Raw genomic sequence first — 20,883 nt, forward strand, 5'->3', positions numbered from 1 at the left:
ATGGATAGATTTTTTGGGTCTAACGTAATACGTCCATTCTTATGATTTTGGTGTCTGCAACGTGTGAAATCTTGTCTTATTTTCACCAAAATATGATAATTGTAATCTCTGGAAATAGTTTCCCCTCAACTGAAGTATTTGTTTGGTGGAGAGAAAAAGCTGATTTATAATCTTAAATTGAGAATTATAGGTACAGAAAGCTTAACTTGTATTAAGGAGTGCTCTTTTACTGAGACACTAGTTAAGAAATGAAACTTTTTACTGTAGAGACTGAGAATACACCAGGAATAGTAATTAATATCATGTCATTCGGAACATTACATTGAAGTAGAAATAATTTAAGATTAAGACATTTCAGACACTGTTAATGATTTTAATTTACTGGCAATTGTTTTACAAGCATCATTGTAACTTTTTTGAGGGTAGTTTTAAGGAATCTAGTGATCTCAATGGCTTGCAATTCTAAGATTTAGCATACAGTGCCACTGTTATCTGAAGAGCTTTTCAAAGACATTGTCAGGTCTGGTCTGAATGTTATTTTAGTACAAGAATAATTTCTAACCCCTGTTGGTAAGAAATAAGTGTTGCATTTTAAAAGCCTTGTTAAAGATTTTAAGATAGGTTAGGAGGTCATCTAAGCTTTCTCTTTTACCCTCAGAGAGGTTCTAATAACTTCTAACCTAGCTGAAGAGACTAACGAATAGAAAGTATAACAGCTGAACGCGCCGTGTGGGTGGATGCCTGGTGCTTGTGCTGGTGGTAATCCCTGCAGGGACTGACTAACTTTGAAAGTGGCAGCTAACTAAGGAAGATGACTTTGACTAGAATTTATACCAGGAATGCGCTGTTGCTTCACTTTAACATATGCTATCAAATGCTAAAATGGAGCTTGAGAAGTATTAACAGGACATTGCTAACTGGAAAGCTCTGTCTGTGAGCAGTATGACTGTTGATTAAGTGCTGTGGTATTTGCAATGTGAAATATAAGACAACCTTAAAGCTGACTACTAAACTTACTGCTGAGTGTTTACTGAGCAAATTGAGGTCTGTTGCTTCAATATGAGCTGGTGTAACTGATCTGGACTGGGGTTCAATTTACTTGAGCGGTACTGCTTTGTTAGGAGCACTGTTTTGAGGACAGGTTGTGGAGGTGGCTGCTGCGTTCTTGTGGTGAGCTTGATGTGCTCTCAAAATCCATCTAGACTTGGCTGTTAGCAAGCATTTTAAATCTAATGCTGAGATCCAGTTGTCCTCGCACTGTGTAAGTGAGATATGATCCAGGGTTTCCTCTGTCCCTCTGACGGTGTACCTGGAGAGGGCCAGTCCCATGAACATATGCAGTTTTAGGCCACAAACCAACAAAACTTCACTTGCAAAGAGGAATTGTGCAGCCTGTTTTAAAATAAAAATTCACATGCTCATGACAAATGTCGTCTCTTGCTTAAATTTGGGAATACATAGGTGTCATCAGTACCTCTGTGCTGGAACTACGTTAGATGTAGACGAGGACATCTAAGGGGATCTCATCAGTACTGACTGATGTGGGACATACGGCAGGTCACAGGAGGAACTTCTGAAATAAGACATGAGCCTGTATGAAGAGTAGACGTTCACCCTGAACTTGAAGAAAAATAGTTTTAATTAAACAGATTAAACTTTTTCTAGGTAAGCTTCAATTTGTCAATGATATTTCTAGTCCAGTTAGGGTTTGCAAGACCTACTACCTTGGATACATGTATTAGCTTTTCCAAAGCAGCAGAGCAAACCCTTAGGGTTGAAGGCAGCTTGCATGGAGAGGTGACATATTTCTTTTCCTCTGTTAGTATGGCAGTGCAGCATTTCTTAATATATACTGGAGAAGATTAATGTCTGCTATCGAATACAATAGCCGTAGCTGGAATTGTTCACTCTTCTGCTCCCTTCCTTCTCAATATATGGGGAAGAACCTGATCTAGAGGGATTATATTTTATCCACGGATTCATTTTCTTTTTTTCAGTTCATGAAATAACAATGACAGTAGTTGATGATTGTGCGAGGTAAACATTTAGGATCTTTGTTGGATTACTGAGGGAAGTGTTTTATGGAGATAATTTCACATATGTCAAATTTCCTGCGGCTCTTGTGGCCCCCGTGGGCAGACTAGAAGGCCCTTTCATAAAATGTCAGTGACTTTGAAATATTAAAAACTAGGAAATATGAGCTACTGCCTTTCAAGGGTTGTGGTGGTCATTTATTTACAAAAGATGAAAATGGATATAAAAGGGGAACGCTTTCCTTTAACAGCATCCAAGGATATCATTTGTCTGAACGTCAGTGTTAAACAGAGTCTGCTCTCTACTCTTTCCACCAGGTAAATCAGTGCAATGGGTCAGTTGGGTTGCCAGGGAGGGAGGCACAGAACCTGCTCCGCTTGCCGCAAGCGTAGGGATGCAGAGAGCTCCGGCTCCAGGAGGCTGGAGGAGCAGCTAAGGCAGGACTGTGAGTCTTAGGGGGTGAGCTTTTTTCAGGGGGCAAGTGTAAGGCTTGAAGCAGATCTCGGTGTATATTCCAGCTGTACTGTAGCATAGGGGCTCGCAGGCCTTTGAAATAGGGGTAGAATTAGAGCAAAAGCCTTTAAGGCATCTGTAATTGACCTAGAGATGAAAACAGCTTTTCTGGTTTTCTTACACCGGCTCTTTTCTCAAAGCAAGGCTGGAAAGGCCTTGCTGACTGGATCCTCTTTCTGAGGTTATTTCTGCATTCAGGTAGAAATGAAACGTGAATCTGTGTAGAAATGAAACGTGAATCTGTGTAGAAATGAAACGTGAATCTGTGTAGAAATGAAACGTGAATCTGTGTAGAAATGAAACGTGAATCTGTGTAGAAATGAAACGTGAATCTGTGTAGAAATGAAACGTGAATCTGTGTAGAAATGAAACGTGAATCTGTGTAGAAATGAAACGTGAATCTGTGTAGAAATGAAACGTGAATCTGTGTAGAAATGAAACGTGAATCTGTGTATCACCCTGGCGTGGAAAACCAATGGGGAGCACAAGCCTCTCTAAGCCATGGGGATGATCGGTTTGTGCCGGTTGGCTGTTTTGTGCTTTGTCACTTTGCAGATACTGAAATTTCAAATTTTAGACCCTCCCTTCATATTTTCACCATCTGTTTTTTAACAACACAAATAGGTGGTTTTATAGATGACACGTACTGCTTTTCTGTGCGTATCTTGTGCTGCCAGTTTTGAAACACTGAACACAAGACTACTGGCTTTCCCCGTCCCTTGCAATGCTGTGACTAATGATTTGGTGAAATATCTACATTTAGAAGATAATATCCTTTTGTCCTAAACTGAGCAACTTCTCTCCTGTTTTATTTAATCTCTAGGGCAGCTGTTCTGGTGAGAGTCCTTCTTACAGTGCTAATAGCACAAATGTCTGCTTACAAGAGTTGTTGCCCCATATTCTCACATAATAATAGCTGACAGGCGATAACTACTGTAGCTAGCTTGTGAGGGCTGTGGTGACAAAGATAAACCTCAGGCTAATTTTCTGAACAAAATCAGTCACTTCAAGCAAGTTGTCTTGTTTAAAAATTAGATAACGATGATCTTAGCTGTAACATTTTAAATTATGTAGTAAATAAAGAGCTGGATGCTTCCCATATAGTTAGCTCTTAATTGTCATCTCCAGTGGCAGTGATGGGATATGCTGATGTTTATGATGGATATAGAGGTTGTTCAAAAATTTCTTTGGGCAACAGTCTGGAAAATCTACATTTGCTTACACTGTGGAGAATAACATCTGTTTTTCTCTGTCTTTCTTGACTATAGGCACCAACTATATTTTGTCATGACATAAACTTCCCAGGGAGACAGTAGGTATTGATCCATAAATTACAAACTTTTTTGGGGGTGGGAGCATGTGTGTCTTCAGAATAAGAGGTTTTCTGTATTAAAAATAAGCAGCTGTGCTTGGAGGAAGGCAACAGCCAAGTAGACAGAATCCACCATAGCCAGATGAGAGGCTTAGAGCTGGTCTCACTGCACTAGTTGACCAGTGCCCAAATGGTTTAAATGAGCAATGCTGTGTGCTGCTTGGTATTTGTGCACTGTTGAATGAATGTGAAGGAGGGTGTGGGACACCTTTCTCCTCCGTACTGCTGAGATGGGCTCCTGAAAACAGGCAAGTGTGTCCACTAGTATGTCAATAGCAGAGGTGGTCAGCCAACCCAGAATAATTTTCTCAGCAAGTAAATCCCAAGTCAGACCTTAAAACGTTGTTCTGGCGATGCCACCTACCTTTGAGGAAAGCATAGAGGTCCTTGACTGGAAATGTTTTGGAAACTGTAGGTAAAACCCCGTATGTTCAACATGATCAATATTGTTCTTAGATTCATGATATCCAGTGAAGTCAGTGACCAGAACTGTTCTGTATAGCTTTGTTCCCACAAAGGACATAGCCATGCGATGGATATGATGTATCTGTCATACTGCATACTAATATAGCAGACTAATGCCTTAAATCATCACCTCAAAATGTCATTCCTATTGCAGTAGGAGCGAGTACAAGCAGGAGCATCCAGACTATGTCTCCTCTGCTAGAGTAAGCCTGGGACTGCTATGTCTGAAATGCCACAAGTGGGTTTGGTCGCTGTGTATACATGACAGAGAGAATTCAGCTGAGGACATGAACTGAAACAGATATAACCTGCTACATCTGTGCATCTCAGTGCTGTATACTTGCAAATCGGGAGAGGGAAAATGTGTTTTATTTTGATGTGGCAAGGCTTTAGTAAAGATGGTGATATATGAATTGAGGGGAAAAGAACAAATAAATAAAACAATTGTGATTCTGTTCAGACTGGAGAATACTTCAGTGTTAAAATACAGCTCATGTTCTCATAAGACTGAAGTGCAGGGAGCAGATAGTGAATACTTGGTCTGGCAAGCACCATGGATTTACTCAGTGCAACTAAAACTTTAACTGGGGGATCATCCTGGAAAGCCAATGGTGAGAATCCTATAATTTTTCCAGTTTAATTCTAAGTGGATCTAGAGTAGTTATATTGTACTGCGCAGCTAAAGATGGAGGGGGACAGACAGTGCTCAGACACAGCCCTGAACTAGGTCTGAATCTGGGCTGATGGCTAGGTCCTTGTGACTGATAACATCAAGGGTCTCCTACTACAACCTCCCTAGGCCTTGTCCAAAACTTCTCCAAAATACAGACTTTTCTGAACTAGTGTCTAAGTGGAACCAAAATTTCTTGGGAGCAGGTTTGTAACCCCAAACTGGAACATGACTCCCAATACAAAAATGCTGAGAAACTGGGAGAGGCAGATTGAAGTCCTGTTCAGATTCCCCGTGATGCTAATTTACTCTTCCCATCTCTAAGAGCTTTTGAATAGGGAAAATGACCTTCTCTCTGGCTGAGGGACCACATTACTTAAGACCTCAGTGTTCAGACCTCATGCGTTGGCTTTGCTGTGAACCAGTCAGAGTTCCAAACCCCAGCTGCTCCCAATGAGAGCAATCAGAAAGCCCTGGAAAAAAGTGTTCAGAGCAAAAGCAGAAACGCTGTGTAGGGCTGTGTCAAAAAATATCCTGTACACTTAGCTATAATTGTGTGCCAACTCTGGACTGCAGGCTGTCATAACCAGGGCATTTTGCAACACAATTTTGTCAGGAAACATAGTTTGCAGCAAATAAGTCACCAACTTTTGGGGCCTAATATATGTAATTTAATCCTATTAAATTTGTTTTCCTCATTTACAGCAGCACCAGCAGCAAGCAGAACAGGGATTCTGTGCCATTAAAGTTTCCCAGATGCAGTCTGTGCCAAAGACTACACAGACACTGCCATTAAGGCTCCCTGAGAGACTGCTCTGAGCAGCAGAAAATGTGCTATATTTTCCGGATGTCCTCATAAGGCTGAATGTGAAATTAGACTTACTGTCTCAAAGCAAAGCATGCATATAATGAGCCAATAAATAATAGACATCAGATGTGATACTGACTCTTGAGAAACATATATCACGCGCTTTTCCCCCCTTTTGCATTTAATACTATAGAATATTTGTTCTGCTGGTCCCTTCCTCTGGGCTGATCACAGATTATTTATTAAATGGAAATGAACAGACGGTGCTTTTTAGTTTCGATCACCTAGAAGGTTCCTTCCTGAGAAGTCTGACTTTTATTTTCACTTCAGTAACTCTGTCTGTGTATGGTCTACAGTGTACAATACAAATGGAATTCTGTGCCACCTAGAATATATATTTTCCTTTCAACTTTTTTGAATCACCCAGGTAATTTTGTTTCTGAGGGTGAAGTCAGTGCAGTCAAACTTGCGTTAAAAAGTCCCAGCCTGTCTGAAAGGCTTTATTATTATTTCTTTTCACCCTTGCAGGCTGTTGGATGGCTCTGAAATGTTTTTAAAAGGCTTGGGAAAGACTTTCAACTTGAAATCAAACCTGCAATTTTTTTTTTTTTTTTTAATTGGCCCCACTGTAATGGTCGGTGAATTGGGCAACATCTCCATGTTGTTAAGAGGGAAAGTTCTAAGCTTCATTTTGCAGGTGGTTTCATTTCAGTAGTGTTTCAGCTTCCACGGAGGGCTACCTTTTTGATCTGTGTCTGAATTTAAGCTTGTGTGATTGTTAATAACTAGAGGGGAGGCAATCTCATATGGATAGGTCAGTGAAGTATTTTTAGCTGTGGATGGTTTCTTAATTTCTCTGCGTTTCAGAGGTGTGCTTGCTGTGGATTGACTTCTCCATCCGTGGCTGTGGTGGCTGCAGTTGTCCGAAAAGAGTTGGGTTTGACTCTGAAAGTGGGCAATGCCTTTGCTGGCCTGGCCCTCCTTCTTGAGGTATAATATTTCACATAGGAGGGTTTTTTTTGTGGCATACTCTGTCACTTTTAAGTGATCCCAGAAATGGTCTGAAAATACAAAACTACAGAAGAAGAGCTTTTTATCTTGACATGGAATCTGGGCCAGCAATGCACTTTGTAACGATCACTCCTAATACCCTCAGTCCAATGACCTGAGACTTACCTGAAATACTTGCTATTTCTGATCTTGGCTTTGAGAAGGAGTCTGCTTTATACCAGTGATGAGGCAAAGGTAATTTTGAACATCTCACTTGATTAAAATTACAAAAGCGAAGACGTTGAAGAGGTACCAACTCTGCTACCGTATTTATTTTCCCTGTTGCATCTGCTTGCACAGCATAATGCCTGCTTCTGTGTAACTGCTTGCTTAATAGATCTTATGGTTAAAGAGATTCAGAGGAGTGACAGTGCTAAGTGCTCCTCAGCTTCGTGCAGTATTGTGAGCTGAGAAGGGCTTCCACTTTGAGAGGTCAGCCAGGCTGCATACATTTCCCTGCTAGAATTGTCATCCTTGCTGGAATACAAGTCTTCAAGTACAGAGGAAAAAAACGCAGCACTTCTGTGATGAGGATGTATTGCTTTATTTCTGTAGAGATCTAAACCTCCAAGAAACAGAGAAATAATCTCGGGTGCTCAAAGAAGCACGGCGGGAGCGTAGGGCACCTAGTCTGGCCCAGTTGCTACTTTTAGACTGTCCCCCCTCTCTGGGGAGCGACTGACCTGCTTCCCCTGGATGCTGCCGTTTCGATCGGTCCAAAGAGGATTCAGTGTCAGCCCTAGAAATGAGCAAATTGGGGAGGAAGCAGTTTGCATTGCTCCCGTGCCGTGTGTTGTGCCACAGCGTAGATGCCAACCCCAAAGCCAGGACTGGTGGGAAGCCTGGGGATGAGAAGCCTTCCCACTGCAAACATCAATCCATACTCTAACTATGGATGGAAGGTAGATCCTGAACAGTGCTTAGCTGCATATCAAGCATCAGGTGGATATTGTTTTGGTTTTTTTTTCTTGGTGTGGGGGTGTGCGTGTATGGAAAAACATCTCCAAATGACTTGGAGATGGAAAAAAATTAAAAAAAAAACAAAAAACAACAAAACAAAAAACAAACAAAAAAAACCACAAAAAAACCCAAAAACTTGGGTAGGTAATTCACAAAGAGCAAAAAGGGCTAAAAGCACTGAAAACTTCTCCCATTTCTTCTTCATTGTTTGTCAGCTCCAACAATAGCCATTAAACAAGTTTCTGCAACTTGGAATAATGTACTAGTAAATGATGCCATCTAGATTTCCCAGTGCTGGGACTCATCGTTTGTTTGGATACAGTTCACTTATTGTTTGCAGTTGTGTCAGTAGCTCTGGATAAATGAAAAATAAGAATTAAAAGTTTTCATATTCATACAAGTGCTATCGAATCTGCAGCCTCTACAGGGTGCATAGGAAGTTAGCATAATGAAAGCATCTATGAATAAGCTGTGCTTTGAAACCAGAGATATTTTGGAGATGTGCATTTGTTTTCATACTAAAAGGCCATGTTGTTGGACTAAACACTAAAAAAGTTTATATCAACATCAGCCTTTTCATTCCTTCAGTTCAGACCATTGAATGAAAACCTATTTTTCAGAACAAATGTACATGGAAGTTATAGATATTAGCATTCATTATCAACCTCACTGCAAATGTGTCCTTACTAGTTTACAAACAGAAAACTGGAGCCTCAGCTGGTGGGTGTCTGCGTACCTCTGTGGACTTCAGTTTGAATCGTACTGACGCTTTCAATAGACCTGGTTTGAAGAAAAAAAAAAAAATTAGTGGATTTTTTTGCCCACATCAAGCATGATCTCTGTTGCTTTCAGACTACTATCCAGTTCTGAGAATTTTTTCTAGGTGCAGGAAAGCTTCAAGGTTTATATAATGGAAATGCTTCACAGCAATGCTATGGATGATACTGCTACTATTTCTAAAATAAATTTTCTTTGGAAGAAATCAGAACAAGTGGATTTATTGCTTGTATATCTCTGTGGAGAGGTGAAAAAACCCCTGTATTTTATGACTGATTTCAGTAAATAGTTTTATAATCTTTTTTAAAAAACATATTTTTGCATTGTTAAAATAAAAAATAGAACATAGAGCTTATTTCTCTAACCACTGTAGCTTAGAAATAGTGAACCTTGCCAAAACTCCTAGTTCATTATGATTATGTTATATACGGGTATGCATGCAGTTTTTCCAAGTATGAGAAATACACTTCTGTTTCATGTTTGGTTTTTGTCAGCTATTTTTTCACCATTGTAAGAGCTCACTGGGAATATATTTCAAAGTCTCCAGCAGATAAGTTTCCTGAAAGGACTTTGCTTTGTGTAGTATATACTTCCACACATAGGCAATCACAGAACAAAAATATTTACATGTGATTTCTCCAGTTCTTTCACAATTAATCAATGTAATTTGCTTAGTATATGCTAAGGGCTTAATCCTCAGATAGTGCATGTTAGTGATTATACTTGAAGATTGCCATGAATGTTCTGAAAATGGAGAGATCTTTACAAGACCTTAAAATAATAATCAACAACAATTATTAAAAGATTCCTCTTTTTCCCATTTAATAATGTATTTTTTTTCTGTATATGGAAGTAAACCTGTGAAAGGATAATATATATCCAATACTTTTTGGTATTTGCCCCAAAACATGCATCTACTGTGAACTTGTAAGGGGGAATCAAGGTAAGGCTTTTAGCCCCTTATAGATCTAAATTTTTAAAGGAGATACATTAATTTATTTCGTATTGATGAGCAAGAAGATCTGTGAAGTGAGCAGAGTTCTAATTTACTGAAGAAGTGCAAAATAAGACAAGTGAGAGGAAGACAGTTACAGGGGTAGTTTTGGTGTAGACACATAGTAAATATTTTGCATGCTTTGTAGGATAGCAGTAACTTTAACTAGAAGGGCAGGTAAAATACCCCAATATGACAAAAATTGCTATTACCTGGTATTGTACAATAGTGGCAACACTTGCAGTTCCAGATGTCAAATACAAACATGGGAATGTCTTATCTGCTGCCTGCCAACCTTTCCAGCTTGACTACGTGCATTCACAAGCAGACCTGAAACGCTGCAGTTCCAAAAAAGTATGAATGGAACAGCCATACAGCTGGACTCAGGGTGGCTGGTTTTAGCCCGATGAGGATAATTAGTGTTTGAGAAGGGTATATGGTCATGAATAGAAATTAAAGCAGCCTTGAAGTAAATCTTTGGAGGAAAAACTTGGAACTCTGTGGAAGTTTGGGTGTGAAGTTGGAGCCCAAGTTGGTATCTCTCTGTGCTTCTGGTGATCTGGATATAAGCACCCAGCAGAAGCCTCTTTAACAGGACTAGAAGTAAAAAGTATGATCAAAGCTATTGTGAGGGTTCCATGACCCAATATGTGCTGTTTCTCTTCTGGCATGTAATTCTGTTCTGGTTTTCATGATTCTGGTGATCTAACATCAGTATAGATAATCGTGATTTAGGACTTTGAGCGCCTCCCTGAAGTGAAGGAACAAAAAGGGGAGAAAGTCTAACAAACAGTACAGAAGAAAGACATCAAAAATCAAAGTTTTATGTACTTGCATATAAGATAACATAGAAATAATGTTAAAGTACTTCTCCAAGATACCTTTGAATTAATTCTAAGACCTTTGGGAGGAGGGAAGAAACAAACTGAAAACAGGCAGATCTGAAAGCAGCAAGCTATAGAATTTATTAAATGAATATTCTGTCTCCTGGAGGGGTGGGGGAAGGAAGGGATAATGTGTTTAGAGAAAGGAGATATTGAGTGAACAAGAAGCATTTAAAATGGTTTGGCTGATGCAGCAAAAACCATGATGGAGACAATAACTGCAGGTACTCAGCAGTGCTTTCCATAGTGCTCTAGAGCAGGTACAGAAATGAGATCAGGAAATTGGTTTATGGAAAAGGCTTGTAAGAAAGGCTTTGAGCTGCTTGGAGATTTTAATTGCACAGCTATTGACTATGAGGGTGCTGTAAAACTTTGGAAGGGATCCTTTTTTTTTTTAAGCACGGAAATGTCTTATATGCAATATGCTAGAGTGTGACACAATGTATTTTGGCCGTAACCTTAGTAAATGAACCTACTGTGACAGACAGTGCTGAAGCTGTGGCTGTCTGGGGTTTTCAGTTTCAGATGTCATTACATTCGACATTGTCATGCAAGTACTTTTTTGAGAAATGATACAAGAGTGAATTTTGCCTTCAGGAGAGCTGACTTTGAGTAAATGTGAAATGCCCTAGGGATTTTTCATTGGAATTCAGTAATGTGTTGGAAGTAAACAAAGAAATAAAGCTAGTTTTAAAAATAGAGTGATGGGTGGGTCTGAAAGAACGTTAATATAACTTTCTTTCAACAGGGAAAACACAGCAATATTTACTTGGCCAACATCTGAAATGGAGTAGTCAGAGTGTACATAGCTAAAGATTTGACATTGTGAAGCTTTTATTGTGTTTTTAAACACGCGTCCCCCAACAAACAAACAAACCTCCAAACAACAGGCAAAATAGGGCATTAAAAAAAAATAAAATAATCATCAGTCTGGTAAGTAAGACAGTATACTAAAATGCAAAGGAAATAGTGTACAGATCAGTGAAGATGTCTGTGTTGGTACTCTAAGCCTTAGCTAATATAACTCTTTTTCCACACCTGAAGAATCTGGATCATTGTTAATGGGACTGTAGGTTAATGTGAAAAAGAGGATATTTCTACCAGCATATCTACAGGAGATTGAAGTAATGCATGATTGACTATAATGGGAATTTGAAAACAAGCATTTTAGAAAAGATAGATTTCTTTAAGCAGTCTTTGCTTTCTGCCTTTTTTTATGAAGCAAGCACAGCAGAAATCTGTTTTGGATACCTGAAGAAAAGTGAAAATGATTGGTTATGTGAAGGCTGCATGTCCCAAAGCAACTTTCAGAGTTCAGAAAACGCAGATCCTTATTTTCTTAACACACTTCGTGAAAATTGAGTAATGCTCTGAACTGGCTGATCTCAGGAATGCTCATGTAGCAAATGAGAATGCCGGGCTGTCAAAATGTGCACAAACCTGCTTTTTTTTTTCCTTAAGAGTTCATGAGATTGAGCAATTTAGACTGATTGGCTTCAACCTTAATTGCTCTCCCCCTTTTTTTTTTTGTAATTATACTTGAAAACCTATTAGGTTTTCAGGAAGCTGATAGTGTGTAGCGTTATCTAGGAGCTATAGAAAGCTGAAAATTGCTCTGTCAAACTGTTGTAGGAATACTCAGCAATCTACTTGTCTTCCTTTGGTCTCTTTTGAGCACTGGAGAGAAATAACGTAGTAAGGAAGAGAAGAATTGACTGACGGGATATTTAAAGGCAGTTCCAGATACAGTATATTGGTGAGCTGATTTTAAGGAGTTTCTGGGAGGGGCAATGGGGGTGATCAAAGTTATGGAATTGTTTCCGAACACAGAATGATCAAGTAGGTTAGAACTGTTGCTTGGACAAGAGAGTATTGAGGTAGAAGTCACTGAAATTTATAAAAATCAGGGTTACCAGGGAGAAGATGGATTGTGGTTGCTCATGTCTCTTCCAACATAAGAACTAGAGGGCATTAGACGGCCAGAGATTCAAAGCTGGAGAAGATGCTTCTGCATGTAACGTGAACCGGAGCTGGGGAACCCCAGCCACAGGATGCTGGGCTGTCACTGCTACACGCTTGCCTCTACTTTAGCAAATACTGCTTCCATGGTAGACAAATTTTGATGAGATGCTCTTTAGATATTAAAAATAATGACAATATTACTTACCACATATAGTTCTTACAGCTTTTCCAACTATATTAAGGAATTTGTATATGTGATTAACTAAAAAGAATAATTCTAGAGAGAAGATGGATGTATTGGCCTACTGAATTTTTGGAATTTCCAAAATGCTTGTCTTCCTCAGAAAAAGGTGAAGAGCTAATCTGTTTTGTTTTGTTTTTCCTTTCCTGCCCCACCCCAAGGCTTAATGAATCAAAGGAGCTAATATGTTTGGGGAAGAAGGAAGGAAAAATTATTTCACTTGCAAATTCATGGGCCTATCCAAGCAAAATTCTCCTGACTGGCTGTTACATTTCCATAGTGGATTTTGGTTTTAGGTAATCTTTTCTAAAGAGGAAATATGTCCTCAAAATGCTCCTGAATGGCTTTGTGTGTGAAAAGACACCTTAGGATAAACATGTTTATTGAAATGGTTTGGTCAGTCAATGCCTGGTTTAGGGCACTTTAAATAGATGCATGGCAGATTGTCATCAGATATGGAGAAGAGAATTGTCTGTCTCTCATCCACGGTAACATATTTGTTGTGCAAAAAGTATGTAAGAACGACTACAACATACGTAGCATTGTTACCCCACTTTTTATAACATGCCACATTGTAATCTGAATCCCAGTATGTGAACACCACGCGTAATCCAGAACTGTTAGATTTGCCAACTAGACTTTTGCTTGTTGTTGGAGAGAATTGTTCCTTGCTGGTATGATCTAACTCAACACCATTGATGTTTGACTATGCTAAATCGCCTGGTAATGGTAGATATCAAGAAATATGCGTTTCTTCGGGTGGTTGGAATGACCTGATTCTTTAGGTGAATGGAAGATGAAATTGCAGCCACATTTGTCACATTAAGGCTGAGAGCAGCAAACACAGGGAATATTAAATAGGGTCATGTTTAGTCTGTAAGTTGTTTTTTGTGGTTTGGTTTTTTTGTGTGTGTGTGTGTGAGTTCAGCGATGACCTCTATTAGATACCTTGTAGGTACACACACACACACACACAAAGTCCCTAAGCCCAAAAAGCAAGGATAGTGGGATAAATCTTTACTGATACAAACTGGTAGAGATCCACTGACACTGGTGGGGCTGACAACTTCTATCAGCTCTGTGAATACTGGGTCATATCCAAGGCTCAAAAGCAAGGTTGAGCCTATTAGGATTTTTCTTGTCTTGTTACAGGAGCATGTAAATTTGGCTTTAAAAAGTAGGGCTATATAGTTGCTATTGTTTTTACATGTTAAAGATCAGCTTTTGCATGTCAACTTGGTATGGAAAACTCCTTTGTGAACTACTCACGGAAACAAGAGCTATCTAATGCAATTAACCTGAATAATGGAATCTCTGCAACTAATTAATAACTGTGCTGGCATTATTAAAATTTATGAACAAACTTTTTGTTGCAGTGCATTTGTGCATTGTTCATTTATTGATCCCATTGAGGAGTCTAGTAGATCTCCAACACGTGGGCTCTGCCATGATAAACCAAATGATTCGTGTCCTGTGTATGGATGAGTGGGTGATTTGAAGCTGGACTTCTTGGGGAATGAAGCAGGGTGCAGGAGAAGAGAGAGAAGAGCTAGGTCTGCTTGTATAGGCTGAAGACCCTCAGACGGACTTGCAGAATGAACTTTCAAATTGCACTTTGGCTTCCCTCGTGCTTGTCCGCTTCAGACACTTCAAAGCATCTTCCTGCTGGGGGCAGTGGTTTGGCTTACAGAAGACGCAATAAGTGGCTAATTAGAAGAATTCTATATCTACCTTACGTACAATTGCCTGTTTGCCACAAGTTTTATACATTGCTTGTGATTTCAGAGATGCACTTAGTGAGACAAATGGAGGCAGGGTTCCTAGATATGTAAGTCTGGATTTAATTATAGAAGCATGCATTTAAAAAGCCTTTTGCTCAGTCTTTTGTTTGTTTCTTGCACAGGCAGTGCTTCATAATCAAGATCTTGTTTTTATGATAGGCTTGGTAGAAAAATCGGTAAAGGACCTGTTTCCATACATCTGAGTCTTTATCTGTATGGTTTTCTGCCTGGAAGTAAGCCCGCTGTGTTCTGAAATCTTCTTCTCCTTTCCTCTCCTTAGAGTTGTATTTTAGTGCAATTTCCCCTTGTATCTCTAATAAAGTACCCAAGCGATGAAAGAGGCTTTGTTCATACATCTTTTTCAAGTGAAATGTGTTTAACTACTGACACTTTAGATTAAGGATAAAGTCCAAACAGAGTCAGAAATCAAGATCTGACTGGAAATCTTGGAGTCTACAAAACCAGGTTAAATGAAAGTTGAAGAGGTTTTGATCTTACATTATTTTATAATGGCTGGGATTAGTTTCCTCAACAGTTTTAATTACATAGGAAGGAATACCCACTTATACCCAAGAAGGTAATTGCTAATGGAGCAAGTCAATTACCTGCAAACTTTTGGAACAATGAACTCTTAAATACAGAATATGATAATAGTGGGCTGTTACAGAGCTGGGCTTTCATTCCTAGATTAGCCCAGTGGCATTGAAAAGGTATTTCACTGGAAGAAGATTGAAAATGAAAAGTTTCCCAGATGTTTAGCTAAAATACTGCAGTAGTGTAGAAGAACTTCAACGTGCCTTTATAGACGCCAGGTTTGATGTTCTCTATGGACAATGTTTGCTAGCTTTCTGTTCTCCTGTGTATATTCATGATTTGTAGAAGAGGAGAAAGGAAATAAAGAAGTCACAGAACAGCTTGGGAAGAGCAAGTGACAAATATTTAGTATATATATGTGCACAGTTAAAGTACATGTAAGTGATAAATACATTAAATACACGTTTTCTTACCCCTCAGTCACAGTATGTAGCTCATTGCCCCTCTCTTAAAGCCACTGGTTGCCTGCCTGTAGCAGTTCAGATGTGGTCCTGAGTTAATAGCCATCATCCTTTGGCACAGTCAGTGGTTGGTGCCTTGAAAACAGTAGAGTTGCTGGGTTCAGTCCTCGTGATGAGGAAAGTTTAGGTTTCGCTTACCACTTTTCCTTTTGGAGCTCCCTGGTTCCTTGCCCATCAGGCTGAGCAAGACTTTTTTGCATTGTCTGATGATGATCTACTGAAGCAATCCCTTGAACATCTGGATTTCAAGGCTGCTGCTCATCTCTGCTTTCATTTTGGCATTGCTTTTAAACAAAGCAGGAAGGCTGTTTAAGGAACACAAAAAAATTAGAGCAAATGGGAAAGCAGAGAACCTTTGGCGAGGTTTCTGATTAGTCTTACCTGTGCATGTTAATTCAGTGTGACAGCACAAACTGTTGAAACCAGTCTTTTTCCTACAGGGCTCTTAAGATAGAAATCAGTTAACTTAAATGTACAGATCTCTAACATATATAATATAGTTTTCCTTGCTGTAAAAAAGAGTTTTGTAATAAAGACTAATACTGCTTCTGGCAAGTTGTAGAAAGTTTGTGACTGCTAGGTAAATACTTGTTCCTTTTTCTAAGCATTTTGCAGGCTTCTGGCTCTGAACAGTATTTACAAACTTCATTTAATTTCAACCTGAGTGATGTTTTTTTAAAAAAAAAGCCAACGCTCTTGTGATGCTAATGTATTCAGGACTTTTATAGGAAAAATGTCAGGTCTACACTATGATATAACATGCCAATTCCAGGAACTTCAGTCTTATCTTAATAAAAATGAGAAGTAATGAGATTAATGGTGGTTTGTTCACTAGTTTTTTTGAACTCATGAGAGCAATTGCCATCTAAACTGTGCAGCTATTTTTATTCTGATGAAGAACTAAAGCAGGAAAAATTGTTACTTTAGAATAAGAGGTCCAAGAAGATTATTCTTCTCATCTCGTTGTCTCATCACATGTTTTTATCATCTCTCCATCAGGCAGTCAGCTTGATGGGTTTGAAATGAAAAAATACTATTTTTCTATGCTGCTTCCAAAGTACTGTTTGACTTCTTTGCTGGTATTATAGTGAGGCCTTAGGAGAACATGGTTCAAGGAAATAGCTATTGGACGTGCCTCGCACAGGAGTCTCTGTAGAAACTGAGAGATGTTGTGGTCCCCCAATGCGATGGCAATACTGTTTACATGACAGGAGACTGCAAGAAGCCCAGACAGCCTTCAGTGATTGACTGGTGTCCTTGGCTCGGTGCGTTCTAGACATGTGAATCTAAGGGTGTGCTTGGCTGCTTCTCTCAAGCCACATCTCATTCAGTTATTTGAGATGGGGGGGAGGTTTGAATGGAGTTCATCCAATTTTTCTAAGCTCACTTAGACCTTGATTAACATTCCAGTGTCCTAAACAGTAGCAGTTCCTTGCATAATGCAACAGCTGTCCCTTGTAGCCCCTGTATTAGTGCTGTGTGTTGAGACAGCTGGTCTTGTACCCTCTAAACCCAATGCTGAGCAGGGAACAGTTGTGCAGACTAAAGCATCCCTAACAGCCATCTCCTCGAGGAGCCTCTTGTCTATTTGGACTGATGGTAGTTGGAGCAGTTCAGCAGTGGAGAAAATGAATGAGAGAAAAAGAAGGGGAAAAAAAAAAAAAAGGTTTCTGCAGAAGACAGAGGTGGCAAGGAATGTGACAGGAAAAAAAAAACTCGTGAGAAAATGAACAGTGGGGAAAGTGACTTAAAAACCAGGAGTCAATTCAGAGTGGTCTGCTCCTGTCTCCCCATGGTGGAATAGAAAGATGCATATGTGTAAGTAGATATAAGTGTATGTGTATACATACTGATGTATGTACTAAAAATTAAGAGGCTATATTGAAAAGAAAAGGCAAATATGAGAAACAGAATTAGAAAGGAAGATGAACTGGCCATATGAAAGAAGGTTCCTATAAGATCAAAATAGTGCATATTAAAATTATGAAATATAAAAATTAGACCGTAGGACTACTTACTAAGAATGACTTAGAGAAGCAGACAATAAAAAGGGGTGAAAAGGAAGAGTGAATGAAGACACAAGAGAAGAAAATGTAGGTTATAAGGTCTGTTAAAAAGTTACTATAAAAAGTTTTCACAGATATTTGGATTTCAGATGGAATTAAACTGCACTAAATTGCTTTGGTTTTAATGAGGAAAATTAAAACAGATTTTTTTAAATATTAACATAGATTCATGTTGTACCTGTGATCTTTGTAATCATCTTTCTAATGTAGTTTTTCCTCATTTGCCTGGTGATGAAATGCCTCACCTCTTTCTTTCTCTAAGGTATGCCCAGTGCACAAAAGTTGGAATTAATTTAATGCAGGAAATTCAACTAGATAGCAGCTAGTCAGAATGTTAAGAAAGTAGATATCAAGTCAGTCAAACTTTTTTAGAAGATATCCCAGTTTCTTGTTCTAGGCACTTTTTTTATTTAAGTGCCACATCTTTTAAGCAGCGATTGCAATGTTTGAGATGATCTTAAATTCCCTACAGTACTACACGTTTGACAACCATCAAGAGGACTATATTTAGAGGGCCGGTACTTTGTACAGTTGTTTAGCAGCCAAGGTACCAGTGAGGGAGTGTTTCTCAAAGACTTTTTACTCAGTAAATAAATGCATGAAGCCCTAATCTTGCCACTGGTTCTGCATGTAATGAAAATGCTAATCATTGTCCTAGATTAGTATATTCTCCTCTCCTATAAAATGAAAGTTCTTACAGAAAATAGTAAGGGGGCAGATGTCTTATATAGGTAAAATACGAAGTACATAAACCTGTATATACACAATACGTAGTCAATTGTTTTTGCATAGTTTAAGTAACAGAATTGAGAGCCAGGCTAGAAAGGAAGATACTGGAAGCTAATTGTGCTCATCTGCAATAACTCTGAGCAAGCTGCACTTGGAATGCTGCCCCGATCCCTGATGTCAAGAAGAAAAATCAATATTATGCCTTCATGTTGTTTTTCTTTTCTTAGTTTGTTACTTAATCATGGAAGAATTTTACGCAATATTCTCAGTTGTCTATAATTTGATCATTTTACATCTGGAGCCCCTGCTTAAATGCTGTGTTTTCCTTGAAAATGAGTACTTAATTGAGAGCTCTGTTGTCCTTGGAGCTCCTCCCTTGTGGTTAGGTCTGGATGAAACCTGATTCTGTAAAGCCTTCCGATTAGTATTTGCTCCCATAATCCCTTTTGATGATGTCTTTGCAATTCTATTGACTTCACTTTTTGAGTCTGTCACCTAGCCACCACTTCTCAGAGTTTTGTTGCTGAATCATAGTTTGAGAGAGGATAAGCTCTGTGGATTTTTTTTTTTAATGTGTTTAAGTAGCTGAGGAGCAGCTGGTGGGGGTCTGTTGTTGTTAAGTGTGGTTTGAGGCCTAGTGCTTCATATTGTAGCCTCTGAAATCAGTAAGAAACCTCTTTCCCTCAAGCTATGTGGAGTTGTCCCCCAAAGGTCAGGTTCTGTGTGAGCCAGGCTTCAGATCCATTGGGAAAGAGCTGCTGTAAGACTTATTTCTATACATGACTCTGCTGAATTTTTGCACTCCTTAGATATGATCTAAAACTACATGTACAGAGGGCTCACACATGAGTATATATCTGCAGCTGTAGTGTTTACTTTATGTAGTATTTCCTTTTTATGACTTTTTCAAGCTAAATTACTTACCATAACTGACATAAATAAAATGCGCAAAAGCTGCAGTTCAGTTTTCACTCCAGCAATTCAGTTTGAGGGTTTATATTCACATGAGAAGGAAGTAGTCACCCATCTGATCATCTGTCTCGCAGCCTAAATCATGATCTGAAAATATTTAGTGCCTGAAGAAATGATCTCTGCAACCTCTTCATACTCATTTCTTTTGACTGGATCAGTCCACAATGTGAAAGGGAAGACTGTGACCCTATTTCTACTCTGAAGTCATGTGAGAGTATTGAAAAATGATGATGTGGAGGAAGAATAAAGTAAATTATAACTTTAGGAGTAAATCTGCTTCTGTTCTTTAGTTAGTAAGGGTTCTGAGGCATCATGGACAATCGTTTTGGTTTTGTGGTGGATCGACCTTGACTGGCTTCCAGACACCCACCCAACTGCTCTCTCCCTCTGCCTCCTCAAAGAGACAGGCAGAAAATAAGATGCAAAAGCCTGTGGGTCAAAATAAGGACTGGGAGATCACTTACCAATTACAGTCACAGGCAAACCAGACTTGACTTGGGGAAGATTAATTTGATCTGTTGCTGATTAAAAATAGAGTAGGATGATGAGAAACAAACACAAAACACCTCCCTCCCACCTGCCCTTCTTCCTAGGCTCAGCTTCAATCCGCCTTTCCCAATGCATCTACCCCCCCCAACACCTCAAAGTAGTGCAGACAGATGGGGAAGGGGGTTCGGTCAGTTCGTAACAGTTCCTCTCCCCACTCCTTCCTCCTCATGCTTTCCCCCTGCTCTTTATGGTGTCTTTTCAGATGACATGTGCAAAAGCCACAGTAATATCAAACACATTGTCACGCAGCAGCAGAGGTGAGTGGGACAGAGCCATCTCCAGGCACTGAGGGCCATTAGAGACCTGTGTAAAAGTTGGTAACTTACCTTCTCTAGAAATCAATGGCTGTTTTTTCTAGTTAATCCAGTGAAGGCAAACAAGGTGTTCATAAAAGCTTTTGGAAGTCATATTCTTAAGTAACATGTAGGTCCCGAATGTTTAAAATGATGTCATTTGAGTATATTTTATAGGCTTTGTGTGGCAGTGTCTCTACATGGGCTATATTCCAAGCACATGCAAACATTCTAGCCATCGCTGTACTCCAGCTAGAGAAAGTGTTTTTGAGAAGGCCTTGGTGATGTCTTTAATATCGTTCTTCTTTTCCTGATGTACTCATTCATCCTTTGTAATATTTTAATTCCTTTCTGTAAAAGAGAGTGCAAAACCTTCTTTTTTTGAAGTATTACTCTTCAGGAATGTTTTCCTTGCACAATGTCCGGTCACCTATATGTGATATAAGTTCAGACCGATTGCAATGAAAAGGTGGTAATTCCTGTCATTAGCTTCTGAAGTTTTTTGCAAACTCCTATTAGAGTAGATAGGGTTTTTACATAAAGTACAGAAGTTACTGTAAATTATCAATGCAGTTTTGCTGAGATAAACCAAGCACTTCTGAGCATGAAAATATTACTATTAGTGTTTGTAGTAGTATACTAATAGTGTACTATTAGTGAGGAAAGTGTTTACTGCTTTTGTGGATTACTTTTCTGCAGAAGAAAGTT

This window comes from Buteo buteo, chromosome 12 (assembly GCF_964188355.1).
Source record: "Buteo buteo chromosome 12, bButBut1.hap1.1, whole genome shotgun sequence".
Classification (NCBI taxonomy): domain Eukaryota; kingdom Metazoa; phylum Chordata; class Aves; order Accipitriformes; family Accipitridae; genus Buteo; species Buteo buteo.